The 25,157-nt window shown below is 41.0% G+C and overlaps 1 protein-coding gene and 1 pseudogene across 1 annotated transcript in view; one reads left to right on the top strand and one right to left on the bottom strand.

The window, feature by feature from the left end:
* LOC145397993 (glutamate receptor ionotropic, delta-1-like) overlaps nt 1-25,157 on the top strand; it is a 188,543-nt gene that overhangs the window by 115,794 nt on the left and 47,592 nt on the right. The window lies entirely within an intron of this gene.
* Nucleotides 24,625-24,744, bottom strand: LOC145398223 (5S ribosomal RNA; annotated as a pseudogene).

Genomic DNA, 25,157 nt, shown 5'->3' with positions numbered 1-25,157 from the left:
TTGAAGATCACAAGTTCTAGTAAAAACTGCATCCAACATCCGCGGCCTTAGCACAAATTTAAACTCAGTTCATTTCTTCCTTCAGTCCATGTCCTCTTTGGTCAGGATTATCAGGTATTCTGCTTGGTTGCTTTACCAGCTGGGTGAGATTAAGCGATTCTGCGAACAGCTTGCACTCTAGACCAGCGTCGTCAGTCCTGGCAGAATGCCCATCTCTTGGATTTATTCTTGACAAATAATCCAGATCAATACAGGTTAGAGGTGCTCTCACCACTTGGATCCTCCGACCACAATCTCATCAAAGACTCATTAGTTAATCCCTCACACTTCCCCGTTCTGAACCTGTCAGGGTGACCCGATGGCACTTTGATAGGGCAAACTGGAATGGATTTAGAAATATATCTTGCTGACATTCCATGGCAGTCTTTCTTCTCTAGTGGTCCCAATTCTACCCAGTCCCACATTTGCGATTTAATACTAGCTGGTATGGATTTATTCATACCCAATCAACAGTTCACTAAAAGATCGAACTCTCCAAAATGGTTTCATGGCAACTGTACCAGACCAACAGCCCAAAAGTCATTAGCATATAACTCTTACTTAAAATAAAAAACATCTGAATCACTCTCTCAATTTATAATTGCTAGAAATCATGCAAAAGCTGTAATAAATCGCGCTAAATCAAACTTTCTTCAAAAGCAAGCATCAAAACTACTTAACAACCCTAATGACAATGGAATATTCTGGTCAACTCTTAATTCCTTCATTAATAACTTTAACAAGTCATCTTCCATTCCCCCACTAAAATCTTCAAATGGCAACATCACAAATGACCCGCGTGGGAAAGCAGATATTTTTGCCAGTACATTTGCAAGAATTTCCACCATAGAGGATGCCAGCCAGAACGTCCCAGTACTAGAACTTGACTCTCCCGAATTTGCCCCATTTAAAATACAGACAAGATACGTATAATCCATCCTAGACAATTTACCTACCAACAAAGGTCCAGGCCTAGATGGAATTCCGCCAATTGTTTTAAAAAAGTGTTCTCCTGAACTTGCCACTGTTCTAGCTAAATTATTCAGACTATGCATTTGTACTTCTTCATTCCCAAATTCACGGAAAGAAGCCAATATCCACCCAATTCCGAAGAAAGGAAGTTCGTCTGACCCCTCCAATTACAGACCAATAGCAGCCACATCTTTTGGTAAGTTTTATTTATATATATATATATATATATATATATATATATATATATATATATATATATATATATATAGATAATGAATGGAGGAAGGAAAAACAAAGAGGAAAAAAAGGTAAGTCCATGTGCCGAAAGGCATCCTCCATTCATAAAATACCCATAACAACTGGACTTGAACTGAAGTAGATCAAATGTTTGTGGGAAACAACTCTCAGGAAGTGAATTCCAGAGAGTAGTAGTTCTGGGGATAAATGAATTTTTATAAGCAGAGGTTCTGCGTTGTGGGTGAGAGAATTTGAATTCATGGGCTCTCCCAGCTGCCCGAGTATTTCGGGAGAAAATGTGAAGGGGAGGAACAATTGAAGCCAGTTCGTCTGAAAAAATATGGTGTCAGATTCCAACATAGCCCTTAGAATCGTCACAAATTGTATTGTTTCCTGTTCATGTACATCAGTGTAATGAGAAAATTTGATACATTATCTTTTTTATGTATAAACTGATGAAATACGGCTGAAAAACGGGAACACTCTATTTTAAAAAATTTCATGAGCAAAAATTTCTTTCACAGGCTGTACGTACCAAACCTGCCGGCTTTGAAAGTGGTACCCTCACTTTTTTGGAATGTTTTGACATATGGCCCTGCATGCCACAAGGAGCAAAGCGCTATAACAGCTGAAACCTGTTCTCCACTATCTGTGCCTTCAGACACTACCATATGACTGCACAAAGTCGCTTTGCTCACTTCAGACTTTCACCCTTACTGCACTAATCAGAAATGAACAAAGAGACTTTGTGCAGTCATAGGGTAGTGTTTGAGGGAGCAGATAGTGGAGAAGAACAGGTTTCAGCTGGTATGGCTCTTTGCCCCTTGTGGCATGCAGGACCAATATATTCAATAAAAATGAACAGTAATTCTCTAAAAAAGATGTACATGAATTCCCCCTAGTCCCTGGAGTAGTAAATATGATACTTCAGGTATGAAATTGAAACCAACCAATCACGAAGCAGGACTGCGCAGGTGCCACATTCACAAAAATAGATTATCAGCTGGAAAAAAATATAGTATAGTACGTCTAATTCACGCCCTATGGTGCTATCTCTAAGCCCCTTTCTTTGGCGTGTTGCCAGGGATGGATGTGGCAGGCAAGGAATGGAACGATGCCACTTTGTACATTTCTCGCAACAGAGACAAGAGTGTGACTGGCACTGCTCGATCTGCACTCACCTGACTGTAATCAGATACCAGAGGACGCGCTTATCAAACTATGGCGAAGCAGCGATTGCGTGATACCTCGTGACCCGTAGAGACTAGAATCCCTCAGTCATCACTTGCTTCATCTGATCTGAAGGAGGAAGGGATAATCTATGGTGACCTAATCCTCTACCCAGGAGATTCGTAGCACCGCCTGCTTCATAGTTATTCTGATCGCCATTATAAACAGCAGCTCTTTTGCTGCCAGGTGTTGGGGGCCTTTGTCTTAGGTGTCTGCCAACAGTTTTATTTGGGGGAAAAAACAGCCTATTTAACTATGCTGGCTGGTTTTTTAGTCTGATTAGGGAAAGTGCCTTAACTCATTATACTGGTTCCAGTCAGTTCTAGCATGAGTTGCACCCATCTGGTCAGGGTGTATTAGATCGATCCAGTACTCAATCCTGCTCCTCACTGTATGGTAGTTCTCCAGTACCAAGCTCGTCTCCAACCCTGAAGAGGGGTGGGGTATGAGGTGGCCTGGCCGACCTCCCCTGTGCTCCTCTCTTCCCTAACCTTCACAAGACCACACCACCTTTTCCAGGTGGACTTAGACTCAACAGGGTCTCAAAGGAGATAGGGGTTGAGGTGCCCTTCAATCCTCTATACCAGTCTCATCTCTTCCCCTGAAGGATCACCGTCAACTAAGGCTCAGGCTCATGAGGATCTCGTAGCAGGTGGGGGATGCGGCTGCCTTGTCATTTTTGTCTGCCCTCCTCTCGCCCCTGTTCCTGAAGGAGACGTGAGGGGGAACCATAATTATTCCATCCATCCTGGCTGGTTGCAACTCAAGAGGGGGGGTGTTCTTAGTCTGCTTGCTGCTAGTAGGCCCTTCTAGCATTGTTGCACCATCTCTAGTCTTGCCCTCGTAGAATGGAGCAGTGCTCAAGCCTGTTTACCACTATAATATAGCAATATATATATATATATATATATATATATATATATATATATATATATATATATATATATATATATATATATATATATATATATATATATATATATATTATATATATATACAAATATATATATATATATATATATATATATATATATATATATATATATATATATATATATATATATATATATATAAAGAAGTGCAGTAGCCACCCCATGAGTAGGAAGTGCACAGGTTCAAAATGGCCTCCTGTATATAGAGTACAGTAGCTATTGCACGAAAACGGTCACATAGCCAAGTTCTAAGCTTAATGAGCTGAAAGGCGTTCGTTATTCAGTTGCAAAACTACTTGCAAATTCTTGCTAACCTTCGTAGTGATGCTAAATCGAACCGCAAAAATACCAATTTTGTTCTTGCTTTCTTTTTTGTCAGTCGTAACTCCGAAACAAAAAGGCGTACTTGAGCGTACTATAGCTACACCAAAACTCTTCTTGTCAAGTGCAGATGTTTCTTTGCATGTTTGGAAAAGGATTCAGGCTATGGTTCGCGAGATACAGCCTAATACCCGCATCACAGTCAGTCTAGGATGGTTCTTATAATCAAGGGGTAAAAATTAATTCTGCAATATTTTGTTTGCTGGAAGTGTATATTGTGTGTTTAGGTGTAAACTCTTGAGACACCAAATTATAGCCGAATTGGATGTTATTTACTTGTGCCACATTTTACCCAAAGTTTGAGGCTGATAACCAAATTATTATTGTGATAATATATATATATTTTTTGGATTTAAAAAAGTTTGCATTAGGCCTACTTCATGGAAGGCTACATTCTGGTAATTCTTTTTCTTTTTCTGGAATTTGCCTTTTGAGATTTTATTAAGCATTTGGCCAACCAAGTGAGAGACTACTTGAATGTAAGTTACCTTCTTGTGGGGAAACGTTAGCGCGACTTTTCTACCTAATGCGAACAGAGACACGAACACTGAGGGATTGTGCGTGTGTTCTGTCTGAGGATCTAGGGGCATCCTGGGAGGGAGCTTGCATTTCTGGATCAGTGCTACAGAATAGTATCCCTCAAATCGAATCTCTATAAAAAAAATGAAGAAAGTTGGGGAAGAGTAAGAGCTGGAACACAAAGAGAGATGAGAAGAGGAGAAAGAACTTTCAAGAACAGATAGAAGATCTCTTTGACACTGCACACACGAATGCCTTTGACCTCATGAAAAATCGTGAGGATAGGGAGTTTCTTGTAGCTCAGAGGGAGAGAGGGAGACCTGACTCTATGCTAGGTATTCATGTCAAACTCCACAGAAAAGAACGAAGACAGACAGAGAGATAACAGACTGAACAGGATAGGAAAAAGCATGAGAAATGTCATCGAGCAGTGAGAGGGGAAATAGTGGAGCTGGAGGAAAGCCCAACTAGTGATGACGACGAAACACGTGACGATTATACAGATATGGCAGGTGCTTCCTTTTCGGCTGTAACACCTCCTTTGAAATGCCAACGATCACGAAAAACAGCTGTCACTTCTCCAGTTCCTGTTGCTTTAGATCCTACCAATACCTCAAACCGTGCTGCAGTCTATCTGCTTTCTGCAACCGTTTTGCCTTTGGACAAGATCCAACAATGTATATGCTCTACAGGCAAAGTACCCACCCAGATCAAATCAAAAGTAGGAGTGAATCATCAGAATGGCTGAAGAAATCACTCCATTCAACTGTGCCTCTTGCAGTGCACCGTGATGGAAAATTAATTCCCATTGTAACGGGAGCAGATGTCACTGAATACCTTCCAATTCTCATTTCAGGTGATGGAGTTACAAAGCTTTTGAATGTACCCTAATTGGAGTCAGGGACAGGAAAGGCCATGGCCAGTGTCATCACTGGAACCTTGTACGACTGTTATATCTGAACATGTGGTAGGAATAGCAATCGAAACCATTGCCAGCAATACCTGGATTGTCTGAAGGGGCGTGCATCCTTATTCAATATCAGTTGCGCAAGATACGTAAAATCCATCCTAGACAATTTACCTACCAACAAAGCTCCAGGCCCAGATGGAATTCCGCCAATTGTTTTGAAAAAGTGTTCCCCTGAACTTACCTCTGTCCTAGCTAAATTATTCAGACTATGCATACGTACTTCTTTATTCCCAAATTCATGGAAAGAAGCCAATATCCACCCAGTTCCGAAGAAAGGAAGTTCGTCTGACCCCTCCAATTACAGAGCAATAGCTGTCACATCTTCTCTTGGTAAGGTATTTGAAACTTTAATTAATAAGCATATTGTTAAACATCTTGAATCCAACAACTTAATTAGTGATAGACAATACGGTTTTCGCCACGAAAGATCCACCATTGACATACTCAATCTCTTAACTCATACCATCCATCAATCAATTGATTTTTTTTGAGAAACTCATGCAGTATCTCTTGATATCTCTAAAGCTTTCGACAGAGTATGGCACCGTTCCCTGCTGTCCAAACTCCCTTGCTATGGACTAACGTCTTTTGTTCCTTTGATTTCTTCTTATCTTAGTGACAGGAAAATAAGAGTAAAAGTCTATCTATCTATCTATATACCTAGGCTGCTTCCCCCAAGGAAAGGGAGGTAGCCGAGACAGGACGACTCACTCTCCATTTACTCATCCATTCAAACACATTCATTCGCATCTTAGCCCCAAAGGGGAGAACGGACAGATCCTCACCGCATCACACCGCACAAGGGTCAACTGCGCAATGCAAGCAGTGACATCCACAGCAGGGCCCGACAGCAGAACTGGTTTACCCCTGCCACATCATAACAGACCCATCCCCTTACCCGCACCTGACCTGACTAGCTGATCAGACCAAATGCGGGAGAATATCCCCTCAGGGCTGCGTCATCACTTATTCATTCACAATTTCTCTCCATTTATTTCTGTCACGCAGTGCCACTCTTCCTTGCTCAACAGACATCCCTCTCGCATCCAGCGCTCTCTTCACACTGTCCATCCATCCTATTCGTGGTCTTCCTCTCAGTCTTACACCTCTCACATCAGATCTAGTTATCTTTTTCACCAATCGCTCATTATCCATTCTCTCCATATGCCCAAACCATTGCAACACCCTCTGCTCAACTCTACCAGCCATCTCCTCGAACAACTCCAGTTCTCCTTCGCACTTCATCATTTCGCACTCGATCCATACGCGTCACTCCACACATACTCCTCAGACATCTCATCTCCATTACATTCAAACTTTTCCTCTCTGCTACACCCATATTCCATGTTTCAGCCCCATATAATGCAGTCGGTACCACAACACCCTCATACAGCCTTCTCTTTACATCCATTCTAAGCGAACGACATTTAAACACTTTTTTCATTCCTCCCAGCACCTTTCCTACTTCATTTATTCTAAAATTCACTTCTACATCTATTCTTCCATCTACAGCAACATGTGACCCTAGATATTTAAAACAATCTACCTCCTCAAGCAACTCACCATTCAAAACTATATTCATCCCCCTACCATCTATCAACCTCGTACACTTCATCACTTTACTCTTATTCTCATTTACTTTCAATTTCCTCCTTTCACACACCCTTCCAAACTCCTTTACCAACTGTCTCAATCTCTCCTCTGAATCAGTCACCAGTGCAGTATCATCTGCAAACAGCAGCTGCTTCAGATTCCACTCTCCTCCATCAACATTTACCAGACTCAGACCACCTAAAACTCTTGCATTCACCTCCCTTACAACACCATCCATGTAAATATTAAACAACCAAGGCGACATCACACATCCCTGTCGCAGCCCCACTCTCACGGGAAACCAATCACTCACAGCATTTCCCACTCTTACACACGCTCTACTATTTACATAAAAACTTTTCACCCCTTTTAGTAACCTACCATCAAGTCCATACAATCTTAAAACAGTCCACAAAGCCTCCCTATCAATTCTATCATACGCTTTCTCTAAATCCATAAATGCCCAAAACACATCCCTGCCTTTCGCTAAATACTTTTCACACACTTGTCTCACAGCAAACACCTGATCAACGCATCCCCTCCCTCTCCTAAAGCCACACTGCTCATCACTAATCACTCCCTCTGTACCCTCTCTAACTCTCATAATTAACACTCTACCATACACTTTACCTACAACACTCAACAGACTTATACCCCTAAAGCTAGTACATTCATACTTATCACCCATGCCTTTATACAACGGGACCACACAAGCACTTGCCCAGTCAATTGGCACCATACCTTTCTCAAAGCACACATTCAATAATCTTACTAACCAGTCAACAATAGTCACTCCACCACCCTTCAGGCATTCCACAGCACACCCATCCATACCTGCAGCTTTCCCTGTTTTCATCTCCTTTACTGCCTTCTCCACTTCCTCCTTCGTGATCAAAGAATCATTCAACTCTCCCAACACATTTATTCCTTGCACCCTTCTATCTGCCACAATCTCAGCCACCCTTTCCTCCTCTACATTTAACAATCTTTCAAAATACTCTGCCCATCTCTTCCTTACTGCATCCATCTCAATTAACATCCTTCCATCCTCTGCTTTTACTCGTTCTTCCTTCCCAGACTCTCCCTTTCGCACCCTTTTCACCTCCTTCCAAAACATTTTCTTATTCTTTTGAAAATTCTCTGTCAGCCGCCTACCCCACCTCTCATCTGCTGCCACTTTAGCATCACTCACAGCCCTTCTCGGTCTATTCCTCTTTTCCTTATACCTTTCATATGACATCTCATCCTTCCTCTGCAGCCACACTTCATATGCACGTCTCTTCTCAGCCACAGCCATACTTACTTCCTCGCACCAACATTCACTTCCTTTTCTTACACCACCACCCACACGTCTCACACCACACACCTCTTCTGCATGCCCCACCACAGCACTTTTAAACAACTGCCATTCCTCCTCCACACTGCCATTTTCCCGATCTTTCACTGCGTTCCACTCATCTTTCAATTTCTCCTGATACTCTATCTTTTTCTCTCTTTTATCCAACTCACTCACTTTCAAAACCTCCCTGCCACACCTAACCCTCCTAGCTCTCACCCATCTCTTACCTACTCTTAACTTTCCCTCCACCAGGTAGTGGTCAGACATACCTCCACCCTCCCCTCTCAGAACTCTCACATCCAACAATCTTCCTATTACATTCCTAGACACAACCACATAGTCCATCAAGGCTCTATCAACAACCCTTCCACCCTCCTGTCTCACCCATGTATACTTATAAATATCTTTCTTCTCAAACAGCGTATTCCCAATCACCATCTCTCGCTCAACACATATCGCTATCATTCGTTCCCCATTTTCATTTCTTCCAGGCACACCATGCATACCAACTACGCCTTCAACTGCTACATTTCCCACTCTAGCATTCAGATCTCCCATCATTACCACATTCACATTCGCTCCAAAACTCTGCAGACACTCATCAACATCATTCCAGAAAGACTCCCTCTCTTGTTCATCCCTTTCACTACCAGGCCCATATGCACTCACAAACACCCACAACTCACGTTCAAATTTCACTTTCACCCACATCAGTCTCGATGACACCTCCTTCCATTCAATCACACACTGCTGTACTTCCGGACTCACTAACAAGGCCACACCTTCTCTTGCCCTTCCTCTATCAACACCTGACAATCTTCCATTCACACTTCCAAACATAGATTCCCCCTTCCCTTTCATCTTCGTTTCACTCAAAGCTAACACATCCAACTTTCTTCTCACAAACATTCTCCCAATCTCCTCCCTTTTAGCCTCAATTGTACTACATCCACGCACATTCATAGACCCAATCTTCAGGGTACGGGGATAACTCCATCCCCCGTCCCTTTCTCTGGCCTGTCTCTTTTTAGGAACTAAAAAACAGAGGAGGGGGTCCCTAGTCCCCTCACCCCGCCCCTTTTAGTCGCCTTTCCACCTCAATTAACGCCGGCGTGCCGCAGAGATCAGTTCTGGCACCAATCCTATTTCTGGTTCATATTAATGATCTCTTATCTGTCACTCACAATCCCATTCACTCATATGCAGATGACTCAACACTACATAGTTCATTCACACTCAGAAATCCATTTACAAAGTCTAATATCTCTACCTCTCAACTCAGTACAGCCATCTCCATAAATCAAGATCTATCTACAATCAGTGAATGGGGACAAAACAACCTTGTCTCTTTTAATGCTAGTAAAACTAAATATATACAGTTTACTAATAGACAGATATTGCCAGATTCGTACATTACCTTCAGTGCTACTAATATTCCCATCTCCAAAAGTATTGAAATTCTTGGTGTCTCACTTAACAGTGCCCTCAGCTGGACCTCTCATGTCAGATCACTTGCTAAAACCGCCTCAAAGAAACTTGTATTCTTGTACAGAGTCCGTAACTTCTTCGCCGATGAGCAGTTAGCTATAATTTATAAGAGTCATGCGCACTCTCAGCTTGAATATTGCTCACCCTTGTGGAATGGTTGTGGAGAGGTTGCATTAAGACAACTAGACAAAATTCAGAATAAAGCTGTTAGAATCATTAACAACCCTGCCATTACATATAAACTACCTCCCCTGCAAGTAAGAAGGAATGTTGCCTCCCTTGCATTATTTTACAGATTTTTTTTTGGCAAATGCTCAGACGAAGTTGCGTCCATGGTGCCACCTCTCCATGCCTTCCCTCGTGCTACACGGGCATCTGGTGGCGCTCATGACTGGAATGTCACTCAACCATATTGCAGAACTTCTGCCTATCAGAATTCTTTCATTCCCCGAACTGCATCTCTCTGGAACTCGCTTCCCCAGAGTTGTTTTCCTCCAAATTTCAACCCACAACTGTTCAAGTCTAACTGTTACAGATATTTTATGAACAGAGGACACCAGTAATCTGGTGTATGGATTATTTTTTTTTACCCTTTTGTTTTTCTTTCCTTCGTTCTGTTATTAAAAAAAAAAAAAAAAAAAAACTTTCTTGTTGGCATCACATTTTTGAGATCCTTGTTCAAAACGCCTTCACCATTTGCCTTAGACCGTCCTCTGGTCCCGTCCTTCACATATTCAAGCAGTTCAGAGCCAAGTGGAATGCTATTGACACAACACGTTTTCAGACCTCAAATGACAGTGAGGAAATACCGGTAATTGATAGTAACCAATGTGATGAGTTCATAGCATTTTGTATGAAACAGTTGCAAGAAAGTCAACCTCGAGGTGATTATCAAGAACTGCTAGAATTGTCCGTTGTCATCTTGGGTGATGTGCTGCCCCGTGGAACGAAGTTTCAGCACCTTGGTTCTTGCCACCGTGCGAGATGGATGGCTAACGTTATACAGCATCAAAGTCTATCTTTTCCATCATCAGACAAGCATCACACCGAATCAAGGCCGAGGATTGAGGAGGTTTGTTGTGTTTATCATGAATCAATACCTGAAATCATGGTTCATGGCAAAAAAAGCAGCTCTACCTCCAGCCAACAAACTGAGGCTTCTCCAGGAATTGTCATTTATCCTGATAAGGACCTCACAAGTCTGCTTGAAAGAATTTGGTCGTCATTTGTGGAAATTGTCAGAGCAGTTAGTTGGATTGGCCTTTTTTTTTTTCTGAATCCAATTGTTGACCCTAAAAGGAACCGAAAAATGGTGATGACTCTTAATGAAAAAGGAAGCAAAGATCAACTAAAGAGAGCAACAGTTGAACATGAGGTGACAGTGCTGAATCAGAAAGCAATTTCAAGTTTTGTGACAAGCAACTCCAAGAAGATCTTCACAGTGTTTGGCCTGCCTCATTCATTTCTTGAATTCGATCAATTCACATGGGAAAGTTTTGAGGATTACATGAAGCTGAGCGCATCGTCCAGGTGCTACAAATAACAAATGACTTTACTGAAAAAAGGGGTAGCATTGATTCAAGAGTTTAATCCAGTGTTGGCCAAGAACGAAGATTAACGGCAGTTTCTTCTCCAGGTTGTTGAGCAACACATGCAAGTTTATCCAGATGCGAAGAAGGCTACAGTTGGCAGCAATTACAAGCCATGAAACTAAGCAACAATGAGTGGGAGTTGGGTTCCCATGATACGCCCCCAATGAGGGGCTAATAGTTTGCAAAGAGTGAAACCTAGATAATCCAAAGGCATATTAGCTTTACGCCATAACAGTACAACTCAGAACATGATGCGGCACCATTTAAAATTATCTAATAAGCATAAAGATTTGCAGACACCATTTTTTAATCAATAAGAACGAAGTCCCGCAGCAGCTCAGGCAAAATTTTCAAGCTGAAAAATAAGGATCACCCTATGGCAGTCACCCGTAAGCACGGCATTTTGCGCAATATTGGTTAGCTACAGCTCGCCTACAGATAATGTCCCAAAACACTTCTTTTCACAGGCAGGTACCCTCGTCTTAGTCTTTCAGTAGCAATGCAGCTCTATTCTAGCAGTCAACTGCAGTCTAAACAGCATTGCTCTACCGTAGCTAGCTACAGCTTACAGTATTATTCTCCGGGTCTCAACTTTATCTCTACTTTTTGACAACAGTACCTTTTACATTTGTGTAGAAGGCTAACAGTAGGTTAAACACTACCTTGAATACCAGTAAATCTCGGCAAGCAAGCTAGTTTTCTACTGACTTTGACGGCGAAGCCTAGGTGATACAATTCAGGATACTTCTCTTTACACAACAGTGTATGCCCGCATGGTGTTACACATGCGCATGCATGCACATGCATAATATCTAGTGTTTGCCCCAGGTGTGATGTAACAGTGCTACAGACCAAGTTACTTTCTCTTATTATCAATTAGCATTCAGGGAGCAAAGTATTAAGGGATTCTTTACTCCAGTCTTGAATATTAACCTCTAAAGCGCGGGGTTGTTTTTGCTTGACTTGCATGTCTTGCGAGCATATTCGCGCTCCGACAGACTCTCTAAAAATATTTGCCAAAAATCAGTTATTAGTCCTAGAATATTAAAATTACGTATGCCTATGGCACATACGTTTAGCTTTCCCCTGGGATTTTGTTGAGCCTTCGTCGAGTACCGTAGTACTTGTGGAGACCTCTGAAGTTGGATAACGAAGTCTCCACTTTACACTTCCCAACAACCAGTAATATGATTACCTTAGCCTGATATTATCATTAGAAACACTATTCTATGATTCTCAAATAGTTTGGAATCCATATTCCAAAAAATAACACTGTGAAAGCAATGGAAATTACGAGCGCGTATGACCTTCCCACTTGCACTCGTTCGCCGCTGGTGTTCTGTCATTTATTATTCATAAAAACACTCACACTTCACATTTCTATTACTATATAACATATATAACTACAGTCTTTGTCCATAAGTTTCCTTCAGTAATAGTAGTTTATTATCACTGTAGGCATTCAGTAAAATACGTAGCATTTACTTTCTCGTCCTGTATACTAGCGTTGAGAGTGAATCTGTCACCTTCACTTCCACTTTCATAACTCATAGTATTAATAAATGCTAGAGTGAAACTTTCACTTTCAATACTCCTGGTATATATACTCGTATTCTTATATTACTACTCATTTACATTTCTATTTACATTCTCTATTTTATTTACATTATTTACATTTCTATTTTATTTACACTGTGTTATGCACTGTCACTTGCAGTAACTTATAAAACTATTTTCCACTGTTCACTTATATTTTCATTCATTGCTTTCACTTGTTGTTTACACATTATTTACATTTCCACTTGCACTGTTTTACTCACCAGAAAGATCATAGTTACTGTCTATCATTTTCATTGACAAATTAGTCAGCTGATGTTCCACAGCAGTTACTTAGCCCTTTACCTCTTTCCACACGAGGTTTAGTAGGGGGTAGAGGTCACAGGGCCCTTTGCATGGGGCTAAAAAGTGGCAGAATTGGACAGGCGCGAATCCGATGTGGTTTCACCTTGAAAGACGACAGTAAACTGAATTCAGTGTGGTGGCCTAGCCGCCTAGGGGGAGTCCAATGCTGCCAGTGTCAGCTTGGTGACAGCTGCTAATATATACGCTATGAAATGATTGGCAGAAAATCTAGACAATACATAATGAATTAGGTAATTCCAGGTGAATGTAAAATTCACTTAGGCTTCTCCCTTCCTTTCTTATATATATATTTTTATTACGAAAATAGGTTATATGCCATATTTCAAGGGGAAATAAACAGAAAAAATTTGCGAACAAGTGCACGTGAGGTGTTGTCAGGTGATAATTAGCCAATTCCAGGTGTATGGCACTATCACTTATCCTATTTCTTTTTTGTATATATTATTTGGTATAAGAATAGGACATAGGGCTTATTTCAATGGATTAAATCAGTGGAAAATTCTAGGGAAGATTTACTTAGCATAACATGGCCGGGCAGGCGAGAGGAGAGGATAATGGAGGGGAAGTAGGGAGGGGAGTCAAGAACAGGGAGAAATGGCTAAATTGTCAACAATGGATGGGAGTACAGATGAGATTAGGAATGCTGACTAGTGTTGGACATTGGCAGTACTGATAGATGATACAAGCCACCATTTGAAAGCCCGGGCGAATTCAAAATAACACAGAATCACAAAAGTGATGCCCTGCGGTACGATCCCTTGCTCTCAAGCATCACGAAGGTGACGCCTCGCGGTTAAGGGGTTAAAAAAATAATTTGTTAATGGTTTCTCATTTTAATTAAGTTTAGTTTGTCATTGTTTCCTCCTGTATTTACTGTGTGTCTGTCAATCTCTCTGCTTGGCGACAGACCTAAGAGCGTGGTGCATGTCCATGAATGCTCAGAATCCTCATTTGTGCACTGAAATCATGCCATGCATGTGAGAAATATCCCAATCACATCACATGAAACATGTACATGCATGCTTGGAATGCTGAAGTCATGCTATGCATCTAACAATCCAAACGTAACACTTGCTTTATGCATAATACATCCACAGGACGATCGTAAACTAGAAAACAAAAATTGTCTTATAAAATGATTAAAAAATGGGAATGACAAAAGTGCACTGAAAAGAGACGACCAAAGCTTTGAAACAATAGCATTCCACCAGCTACAAATACATATTTATGGCTAAGGTGTGGAATGTAGTAATACATATAGGTCTCCAAATGTGCAATAGGCAAACAAGATGAGATAAGAAGTGAACAAAAAATGCAGAAATAAGATAGCATTCAGGATGGGAGGGATCTGGAGACCTATGCCCATTACATCATTCCACCAGCTACAAGTCTGTGGCTAAAGTGTGGAATGTAGTAATGGGTATAGGTTTTCAAATCTCCTACCATCCTTAATGTTCTCTTGTTACTGTTTTTTTTTTCCACCTGTTAGCACCTTTTCCATTTGCAGATTAGGAGACCTATACTCATTACTACCCATATAGGAGTAGATTGTAGCACCAATTGTGCAGGACAGTACTTCCAAGGTGGATAGAAAGCTGATGACAGGGAGAGCTGGAGCTCCCGTTTCATCGGCCCTCGGGACTAGTTCCTGACCATCCCCCTTTTGCTGAACTTTCTCAGTGTTTTAGTAACACAGATAGTAGGCCAGCATGCTATCCAATACAGTTTTCTCTAACTGTCAACTCGAAAGTACATGCACATTACACATTACACTTCCTTTTCAAATAGAAAAATGGCATCTAATAAACAGGCCTCGAAGCCCCTTGGGGGGGGGGATCATAAATGCCCCCATCTGCTCCTCTCCCGGTGACGACTCAGTAAGCTGTCTGGAGCCTCTGGTTGACTCACTTCTTCATTTCTGCAACATTCATGGCCATTCCTCTAACTTTCTGTTGAATACCACCTCTCCTCCTCTAAACTTCACCTTCTTTTCTTAACTAAGACTCAGCTCTCTGAGGCAACTGATACCAAACACTTTTCCGTATTCTCCTACCTTCTCTATACTTATTTCAGAGCCAAAGGTGGCTGTTGTGTAAATGTACGCAATGACTTATCTTGTTCTCGGGTTCCTGAAATTGATTCTTCTGAAGTCTCTACTCTCTGGCTTTGGCTTTCCTATCATTCTATGACTAACTATATCTTTGTTGTTTACATATCCCCTAATTCTACTGACCATGAACAATTCTTTGACTAATTCCTACGATGGACAACATCGTATGCTTTTCTCCTTTCTCTGAAAACTTCGTTCTAGGAGACTTCAATGTTCACCACCATCTTTGGCTCTCTTCTCCTTTCACTGATCCACATGGTGAACAAGCTTACTTCTTTTCTAACTTTAATGACCTACTGCAGCTTGTAGAGAACCCTACCAGAATCCCTGACTGCCTTGGAGAGAGTTTCAAGATACTTGTCCTCTTCCTGACAACTAATCCTTCCTCTTACACTGTTAATCTTTCCTCTCCGTTGGGCTCCCCCGATCACAACCTTATTACCTTAACCTGTCCTATCACTCCAGTACGTCCTCTGGACCCTCCAAACAAATGACAGTTGTGGGACTTTGGAGCTGCTGATTGGGAGGCCCTCAGGCAGTACTTCTTTGATTTTCCCCGGAATGATTATTACTTCCATAGCCGGGAGCCATCTGATTGTGCCTTATGCGTTACAGAGGTTATTTTCTAGAGCACTGAAGCATACATTCCTTTCTCATAGCCTTCTGACTAGTGCAAAAATGTCTTGGTTTAATTACAATTGTTCTAATGCTGGCTGCAACAAGGAGAGGGCCTATAAAAGGTACTGGAGCCAACCCATCCCTGAATCACATCTTTTTTTATGTTTCTGCCCAGAATCACGACAAGTCTGGTCTCCTCTCTGCTAAAAATAATTTCATCCATACTAAATGCCCCCAAATCTCCAACCTGATTTCTTCCCGCTCCTCCTGGCACCTTGTCAACAACCTTTCTAACAATTTTATCTCATCATCCTTCCCTTCTCTTTTCTACTTGAATGACTCTGTAGCTCTTTCTTCTACTGATAAAGCTGATCTCTTCACTCAGACTCTCCTCCAATTCCACTTTAGACGATTTCAGTGCTACCTTTCCTTCTTGCTGGAAGTTTACTCTCATTCATCCAATCCCAAAGAAGAGTGACCATTCCCAACCCTCTAACTATCGTCCAGTTGATTAACATCCTTTGTCTCAAAAGTTTTTGTGTATATTCTTAACAGAAAAATTTAGAAGCATCTTTCCTATCACAACTTTCCTTCTGATAGTATGGTTTCCGTCAAGGGCGCTCCACTGGCGATCTTCTCACCTACCTTTCAGACTCCTGGCCATCCTCCTTTCGGGACTTTGGCGAACGCTTTGCCATTGCATTTGACAACTCAAAGGCTTCCGATCAAGTCTGGCATAAATCTTTAATTTCCAAACTACCCTATTATGGTTTCTATCCCTCTGTCTGTGCCTTCATTTATAGCTGCCTTTCTGGTTGTTCTATAGCCACTGTTGTAGACGCCCATCGTTCTTCTCCTAGATCTATCAACAGTGGTGTTCCTCTGGGCTCTATCCTATCATCAACTCTCTTCCTTTTACTCATCAGTGACCCTAAGCTGTACATCTAACCCTACCCTTTAATATGCTGATGATTCCACCCTTCACCTTTCCATTCGGTTCCTGCAACGTCCATCTCAGCAGTTACTTCAACAAGCAAGGGATGAGGCTACGGCACACTTAATGTCTGACTTGGCTCGTATCTCTGACTGGGGTAAAAATAATCTTGTTTTTTTAATGCATTAAAGACTCAGTTCTTACACCTATCAGCCCAACATAATCTTCCACAGGAGTACGCACTAATGTTTAATAATATGCAACTCAATGTTGCCTCATCCTTAACCCGCGGACTGTGCAATTACCTTTTTTTATGCCACCCCATGGTGTGAAAAAATAAAAGGAAAAAAGTTTTTTTTTTTTTTTTAAGTTGAAGATAAACATTCAGGGATCAGCTGGTGGAAAAAAAAAAAAAAAATCTCTCTCTCCGTCTTTGCATAGGGCCATGCGTAAGTTTATGTAGGGAGTAGTGAAAAAATATATATATTTTTGTTTTTGTTTATTATATATTTAAAGATAAACATCCAGGGCATCATCTGGTGAAAAGAAATATAATCTCTCTCTCTCTCTCTCTCTCTCTCTCTCCGTCTTTGTGTAGCACCATGCGTAAGTTTGCGTAAGGGTTGAGTAGTTAACGGTGATGCACGGCTAGCACAGCCTGAGCTGTGGCTCATAACACGACGCTATCCAGCCTGAGCTGCGGCTCACAATCCATAGATTAAACATACTTGGGGTTTCATTCTCTTGGGACTTATCATGGGAAGATCATAATTACATCACTTGTAAAATCGACTCCTAAGTGATTAGGTGTGCTAAGCCGACCCTCTTTACCCCTGCACAGTTGTTGAATTTATACATTTTTTTTTTTTCACCCCTGTGTAGAGTACAACTCTTATATGTGAGGAGGCTCCCCACATACAGCTCTTCTCAATAGGGTGGAGTCAAAGGGTTTTCGTCTCATTAACTTTCCTCCTCTTACTGTCTCCCTTCAACCTCTGTCTCTTAACCGCACTGTTGCATATTTATCACTTTTCTATCGTTACTTTATGGTCACTGCTTGCTCCTCTGACCTGTCTGCTTGCATTATCTCCACCTCTAAGACAGGCGCGTAGTACCCGTCCAGCAACAAACTCTCATTTCTTTTCTGTACAACTCTCTAATGCATGAGTTAACCGTTACACCCAGTCTTTCATTAATGCCAGGTCAGCTCTGGAACTGTCACCCTCTGTTTGTATTTCTTACATCTTATGATGTCCAGTCTTTCAAACACAGTGTGTCCAGGCATCTCGAAATGAATGGGTCTTGAATTTGGCCCTCTTGTATTTTTTTTTTTTTTCTTGGAATGGTTTGCAGGCTCCTGGCCTTTGGTTCCTTCTTCCTTGCATAAAAAAAAAAATGTTACACACCTTAGCCACAAGCATGTTTTTGTAGCTGGTGGATGGTGGAGTGGTCTTGCTTCTGTGCTTTTTTCATCTCAGATCTATGCACTTTTGCGATTCCTACTTCTTAACAATAATTTTAGAAGAAAAGTATACATATATATATATATATATATATATATATATATATATATATATATATATATATATATATCTATAATGGTGGTCCAAAAATATAACAGGCTAACATGACATACATAAATTGCTTCAATTCTTCTTTTTTTTTTCATCAAACGAGTCTACAAAACTTCAGTTCTCTAGCTTAATATATAAAGGTCGCTATAGTTTTCAGTTTTTGTTACCATCACCTTACTGCACCACACCATAGACGACGGAACATTGAACATAAAAAGAGAAATTTTTGTTACTAGTATTGAAATATACAATAAGCACATACTGTACTCAGATTATTCTTTTCAGCATAGTAAACCTTATTATTTTTCAATGAAACTGCAATTCAGTTAAAGCCTCCTTCGAACAGCATGGAATGTCATGCAGATATTACCTCATGACGGTCAGGATGTACTGTTTCTATTTCTCGACCTTCGTGAAGGTCGAGTTGAATTTTGTCACAAGAGAAACGGCTCTTTCAGCGCAGTCACTGACAACCGTTTTTTTCTATCACAGGCCAATTTGAACCATTTATAGATGGGGTCTTCATCCCATTCCTGGGACATCTGTAAAAGTCAGTCAGCTTCTTCATCTCCATCTGGAAGGAGGGTTACAAAAATGCTTATATGCCTTGTCTGTCACGAACTCACTCGGCGGTTGCCGAGAAGAGAAATCCATCCTTTCAAATTGCTTCAGGGCATTTTCTTTTTTTAGGCCTCTTCAGGTTCTGAATCACAGCATTCTTATCTAAGCAATCGATCCGTTCGTCCAAAAAGGCCAAGCCAATGATCTCCTCCGAAACCTACCAGAAATGCCACTTCCAAGCTGCAATGGCTGTCTTGGCGAGCTTTCGCTCAGGCAGGCTGCTCGGAAGATGCCACACAAAGTCAATGTCTTTTGAGGGAGCATATCTCACTATCATCGCTTCGTTCCAATACTTGACACAGCTGAGTGCGACAAACAGCCCAACACTGCTCATCACATGCCTTTCCTGAATAGTAAGCTTACACTGAGCCTTGAACAGGTATATCTTGAAAGTGTAGATGGGTTTCGCTATCCACCTAGCTTGGTGGAATGCAACAGACGTTCTAGAACATTCTACAGCCTAAATTTCTCTTGAACGATCTACACCACCGTAAAAGTTCACGTTTATAGCGACCTCTAACGTTGTCAGATCGGTCTCATTTTTTAACATGTTACTAAGTCAGTGAATTGGATTCAGGATATCTTTTGAATGAATCAATTATATGATATGTGAAAATTCAGTATATGACCATGGACCACACTAATATACGTGTATACAAATATAACACACACACATATATATATATATATATATATATATATATATATATATATATATATGGGCCTGATGGAGTCCCTCCTGTTGTTCTCAAGAACTGTGCTTCTGTGCTTACACCCTGCCTAGGCAAACTCTTTCGCCTCTGTCTGTCAACTTGTACCTTCCTTCTTGCTGGAAGTTTGCTCTCATTCAGCCAGTCCCAAAGAAGGGTGATCACTCCCAACCCTCCAACTATCGTCCAATTGCTTTAACGTCCTGTATTTCAAAAGTTTTCGAGTCAATTCTCAATAGAAAAATTTTAAGGCATCTTTCCTATCACAACCTTCTTTCAGATCGTCAGTACTGATTCCGTCAGGGACGCTCCACAGGCGATCTTACCTACCTTTCAGACTCCTGGTCATCCTCCTTTCAGGACTTTGGCGAAACCTTTGCCATTGCACATGACATCTCAAAGGCTTTCGATCGAGTCTAGCATAAATCTTTAATTTTCAAACTGCCCTCTTACGGTTTCTATCCTTCTATCTGTGCCTTCATCGCTAGCTTCCTTTCTGGTCGTTCTATAGCCGCTGCTGTAGATGGCCATCGTTCTTCCCCTAGATCTATCAACAGTGGTGTTCCTCAGGGCTCTGTCCTATCTCCAACTCTCTTCCTTCTATTCATCAATGACCTTCTAAGCTGTACATCTAACCCCATCCACTCATACGCTGATGACTCCACCCTTCACCTTTCCATAACGCCCATCTCAGCAGTTACTTCAACAAGGCACAGATAGAAGGATAGAAACCGTAAGAGGCCAGTCCCAATGAAGGGTGACCACTCCCAGCCCTCCAACTATCGTCCAATTGCTTTAACGTCCTGTATTTCAAAAGTTTTCAAGTCAATTCTCAATATATATATATATATATATATATATATATATATATATATATATATATATATATATATATATATATATATATATTTATATGCAGGAGTAGGTGAGAATGAGAGGGCAAAGGAAGGAGTATGTATAGTTGTGAGTAAAAGATGGAAGAGGAGCATAAGACAGTATGGATCAGTTGGGTCAAGGATTGTGTGGGTAAAGTTGAAAGTTGGAATACAAATGTGGGCGATTGTGTGTGTGTATGCACCAACGCAAGGTCGTGCTAGAAGAGTGAGAGAAGAGTTCTGGACAAATGTAGAAGTGTGCATGGAAAAGTTTGGAAGGAATGAGAGAGTGTTTTTGATTGGTGATATGAATGGTAAAGTTGGGAATGCGAATGTGGATGGAATAGTTGGTGAGTGGGGTGTGCCTGCTGAGATAGATGAGAATGGGAGTGCGTTAGTGGACATTTGTGCTGGGAAGGGGTTGGTGATAGCCAATACGCTCTTCAGGCATAAAATGATCCACAGGTATACATGGCGAGTGATGAGAAGGGTGGGTGGTGAAATGAATGAAGGAAAGGCAATGATTGATTATGTGTATGTGGATGAAAGGATGCGAAGATGTGTAAAGGATGCAAGAATGTATAGAGGTTGGGGGAGTGGACTTTCTGACCACTACTTGGTGGTGGCCAGAATTAGAATGCAAGTAAGATGGAGGAATAGAAGAAGAGAAAGACGAGAGGAAGGAGTAGTTGCAAAGAGAGTGGAAAGGTTACAAGAGGATGAGAAAAAGGCAGAGTATAAGAGAGAAGTGGAGGAACGAATGGGCAAATATGAGTTGGAGCAGATGGGAGACGTGGAAGGTGTGTGTAAGCTATTTACAGAAGAAATATGTGCAGCATGTGATGTGGTGTGTGGAAGGAAGAGAAGACGGAGGGGGGTGCAGGGAACAGCGTGATGGACTGATGAGGTGAAACAGGCTGTGGCACAAAAGAAGAAAGAATACAATGAATGGATGAGAAATAGGGGCGTGGAAGAAGTTGAGAGGCGGAAGAGGGAGTTATATGTGGAAAGAAAGAGAGAGGTGAAAAGATTTGTAGGAGAGAGTAAGAAGAGAGTGGATGAGGAATTTGGAAGGAATTTGAGTGTAAAGTGGAGGGACTGTAAGAAAATGTTCTGGAAAGAGATGAAAAGAGTTAGACAGGGTGGAAGTGAAGTTAGTAGGGGAGTGAAAGATAAAAATGGTAGATTACTAGTGGAAAAGGGAGAAAAAGTGAGCAGATGGATAGAAGACTTTAAGGAATTGTTGAACGTAGAGGATGGAAGTAATTCGAATATAAGTGGCTGGGGAATGGCTGGGAGAAGGAGGGAGGTGAGAAGACAGGAAGAAATCAGTAGGATAGAAGTTGTGAAAGCAATGAAGAAAGTTAAATCGGGGAAAGCCCCAGGAATCGATGGAGTGTTTGGTAAAATGCTGAAGCATGGGAGAGAGATAGTAGTAGAATGGATGTGGAAGATGTGCAGATTGGCCTGGGAGGAAGGTAGAGTCACGGAGGATTAGAAGTCGGGTATAATTGTTCCCTTGTACAAAGGAAAAGGGGAAAAAGAAGTATGTGGTAATCATAGGGGCATTTGTCTTCTTAGTATAATAGGAAAATTGTATGGTAGGATATTTATAGACAGAGTTAGAGAAAGAACAAAGAAATTAGTTGGAGAAGAACAGGGAGGATTTAGGAAGGGAAGAGGTTGTGTAGATCAGATATTCATTCTTAGATCTTTAGTGGAAAAGTTTCTAGAGAAGGGAAAGAAGTTGTATGCGGCTTTCGTGGATTTGGAGAAAGCATATGACAGGGTGGATAGACAAGGATTGTGGAAAGTGATTAGAATATATGGAGTAGATGGGAAGTTGTTGAATGCTGTGAAGAGTATGTACGATGGTGCAAAGGCTGCAGTGCGTGTGGATGGTGAAATAAGTGAATTTTTCTCTTTGAAAGTTGGTTTGAAACAGGGATGTGTCATGTCACCATGGTTGTTCAATCTGTACATGGATGGGGTAATAAAAGAGGTTCAGGGTAGGGTAGTGGATGTTGGAGTGGCCCTGGTGAGAGCGGATAGTGTTTGGAAACTCCCTGTACTGTTCTTTGCAGATGATACTGTGTTGAGTGAAGACGAAGGGGAGCTGCAAGGCTTGGTGGATAAGTTTGAGAGAGTGTGTAAGAAACGGAATCTAAAGGTGAATGTAGGGAAGAGTAAAGTGATGGTCTTTGAGAGAGGTGAAGTTAATGAATGTGCCGCGAGGTTGGATGGTGAGGAATTGGAAAATGTGAGTATGTTTAAGTACTTGGGTAGTGTGATGAGTAAGGATGGAGGTTTGGAGGGTGAAGTGCTTGAAAGGGTACAGCAGGGAAGAAAGGTTGCTGGTTCTTTGAAAGCAGTGATAAGAAACAGGGAAGTGAGCATGGAAGTGAAAAAGTTACTACATGACAGTATTGTGATACCAACTCTAACGTACGGAAGTGAAGCTTGGACATTGTTGGAAGGACACAAGTCAAGAGTGAGAGTAGTGGAATTGAGTTATTTAAGAGGAGCCTGTGGAGTCACTTGGAGAGACAGGCTGAAGAATGAGGATATAAAGGTGTGTTGTGGTGTTGATGTGGATGTGATAGGAAGCGTTATGAGGAACACACTGAGGTGGTTTGGCCATGTGGAGAGGATGGAGGGTGAAAGACTGACGAAGAGAGTGTATGTGAGTGAGGTGGAGGGGGGAAGAGGGAGGGGGAGGCCGAGGATGAGATGGAGGGATGGGGTGGAGAGGTATATGAGAGAGAGGGGTGTGAGTTGGGAGCAGGGCAGTGAAATGGCTTGGGACAGGGCGACTTGGAGGCGATTTGTTTGTGGCCACCCTAAACGGGGTTGAGGCGTCTGGCAATATATATATATATATATATATATATATATATATATATATATATATATATATATATATATATATATATATATATGTGCGTGTGTGTCAGGACTAAATTGCCTAGCCCCGGGCTTCTACGCTTCTCATGGGGCAACTTAGAATTGGATGGTGGGTGGATGGATATATATATATATATGTATATATATATATGTATTTATATATATATACATATATATACCTGGGTTCGCGCCCCGCCATGGTAATAAACTTTGGGAGTGTTCACCCAGCCACGTACTGCATTGGCGGACACAAAGGGTGCTGTGGTTGAACCAGTGTCGCCTACTGTAAAGAATGCTTGCACCCAGTCGGCTTGCGTGGCCGATTACAATTGGTTCACAGACTACACACACATCCAAAGCCACTCCAACACTACAGTAACACTTACAAGCACTTCTCACTCTACATACAATCTCTACGAGACAGCCTGAGGCACTTGGTAGAGATACATTGGCTGTATCACCCCGACTTCGATCGGGATAGGCCGGTCCTGCATATGATACTCAAAACGGCTGATGATGATCATCATCATCATGATTTGTATATATACGGTATATATATATATATATATATATATATATATATATATATATATATATATATATATATATATATATATATATATATATATATATATATATATGTATATATATATATATATACATACATAATATATATATATATATATATATATATGTATATATATATATATATATATATATATATATATATATATATATATATATATATCTTTCTATATGTATGTATATATATGTATCTATATATATATATATCTATATATATATATATATATATATATATATATATATATATATATATATATATATATATATATATATATATATATATGTATGTATATATATATTTTTATATATGTATATATATATATATATATATATATATATATATATGTATATATATAATTCATTCATTGCCAGATGCCATGTATCCCAAACGGGGTGGCAAAGGGCTTAGAGTTAATTGTTTTACAGGGAGGGGCACTAATCCTCCACCAACCCCACTTGACACATAGGGAGAACGTTATCCCAACAGCATCTGGTGTTCCCAGGCGGTCACCCATCCAAGTACTAACCAGACCCAATGTTGCTTAACTTTGCTGATCGGACAGGAAGCGGTGTAGTCAACGTGGTATGGGATATATATATATATATATATATATATATATATATATATATATATATATATATATATATCATCATCATCATTATCAGCCGTTTGAGTATCCACTGCAGGACCGGCCTATCCCGACTGAAGTCAGGACCATACAGCCAATGTATCTCTACGAAGTGGCTTAGGCTGTCTGGTAGAGATTGTATGTAAGGTGAGATGTGCTTGTAAGTGTAATTGTAGTGTTGGAGTGGCTTTGGATGTGTGTGTAGTCTGTGAACCAAGCGTACTCGGCCCGTGCAAGCCGACTGGGTGCAAGCATACTTTATTGTAAGCGATACTGGTTCAACCACAGCACCCCTTCTGTCCGCCAATGCAGTACGTGGCCGGGTGAACACTCCCAGAGTTTATTACCCAGGCGAGGCACGAACCCTGGTTCACCCGTGTAC

The sequence above is a fragment of the Coenobita brevimanus genome, chromosome 44 (genome assembly GCF_032717465.1).
Source record: "Coenobita brevimanus isolate Jiangsu-jjx chromosome 44, ASM3271746v2, whole genome shotgun sequence".
Classification (NCBI taxonomy): domain Eukaryota; kingdom Metazoa; phylum Arthropoda; class Malacostraca; order Decapoda; family Coenobitidae; genus Coenobita; species Coenobita brevimanus.
The sequence above is the reverse complement of the archived record's forward strand: the minus strand, read 5'-3'. Positions and strand labels throughout refer to the sequence as shown.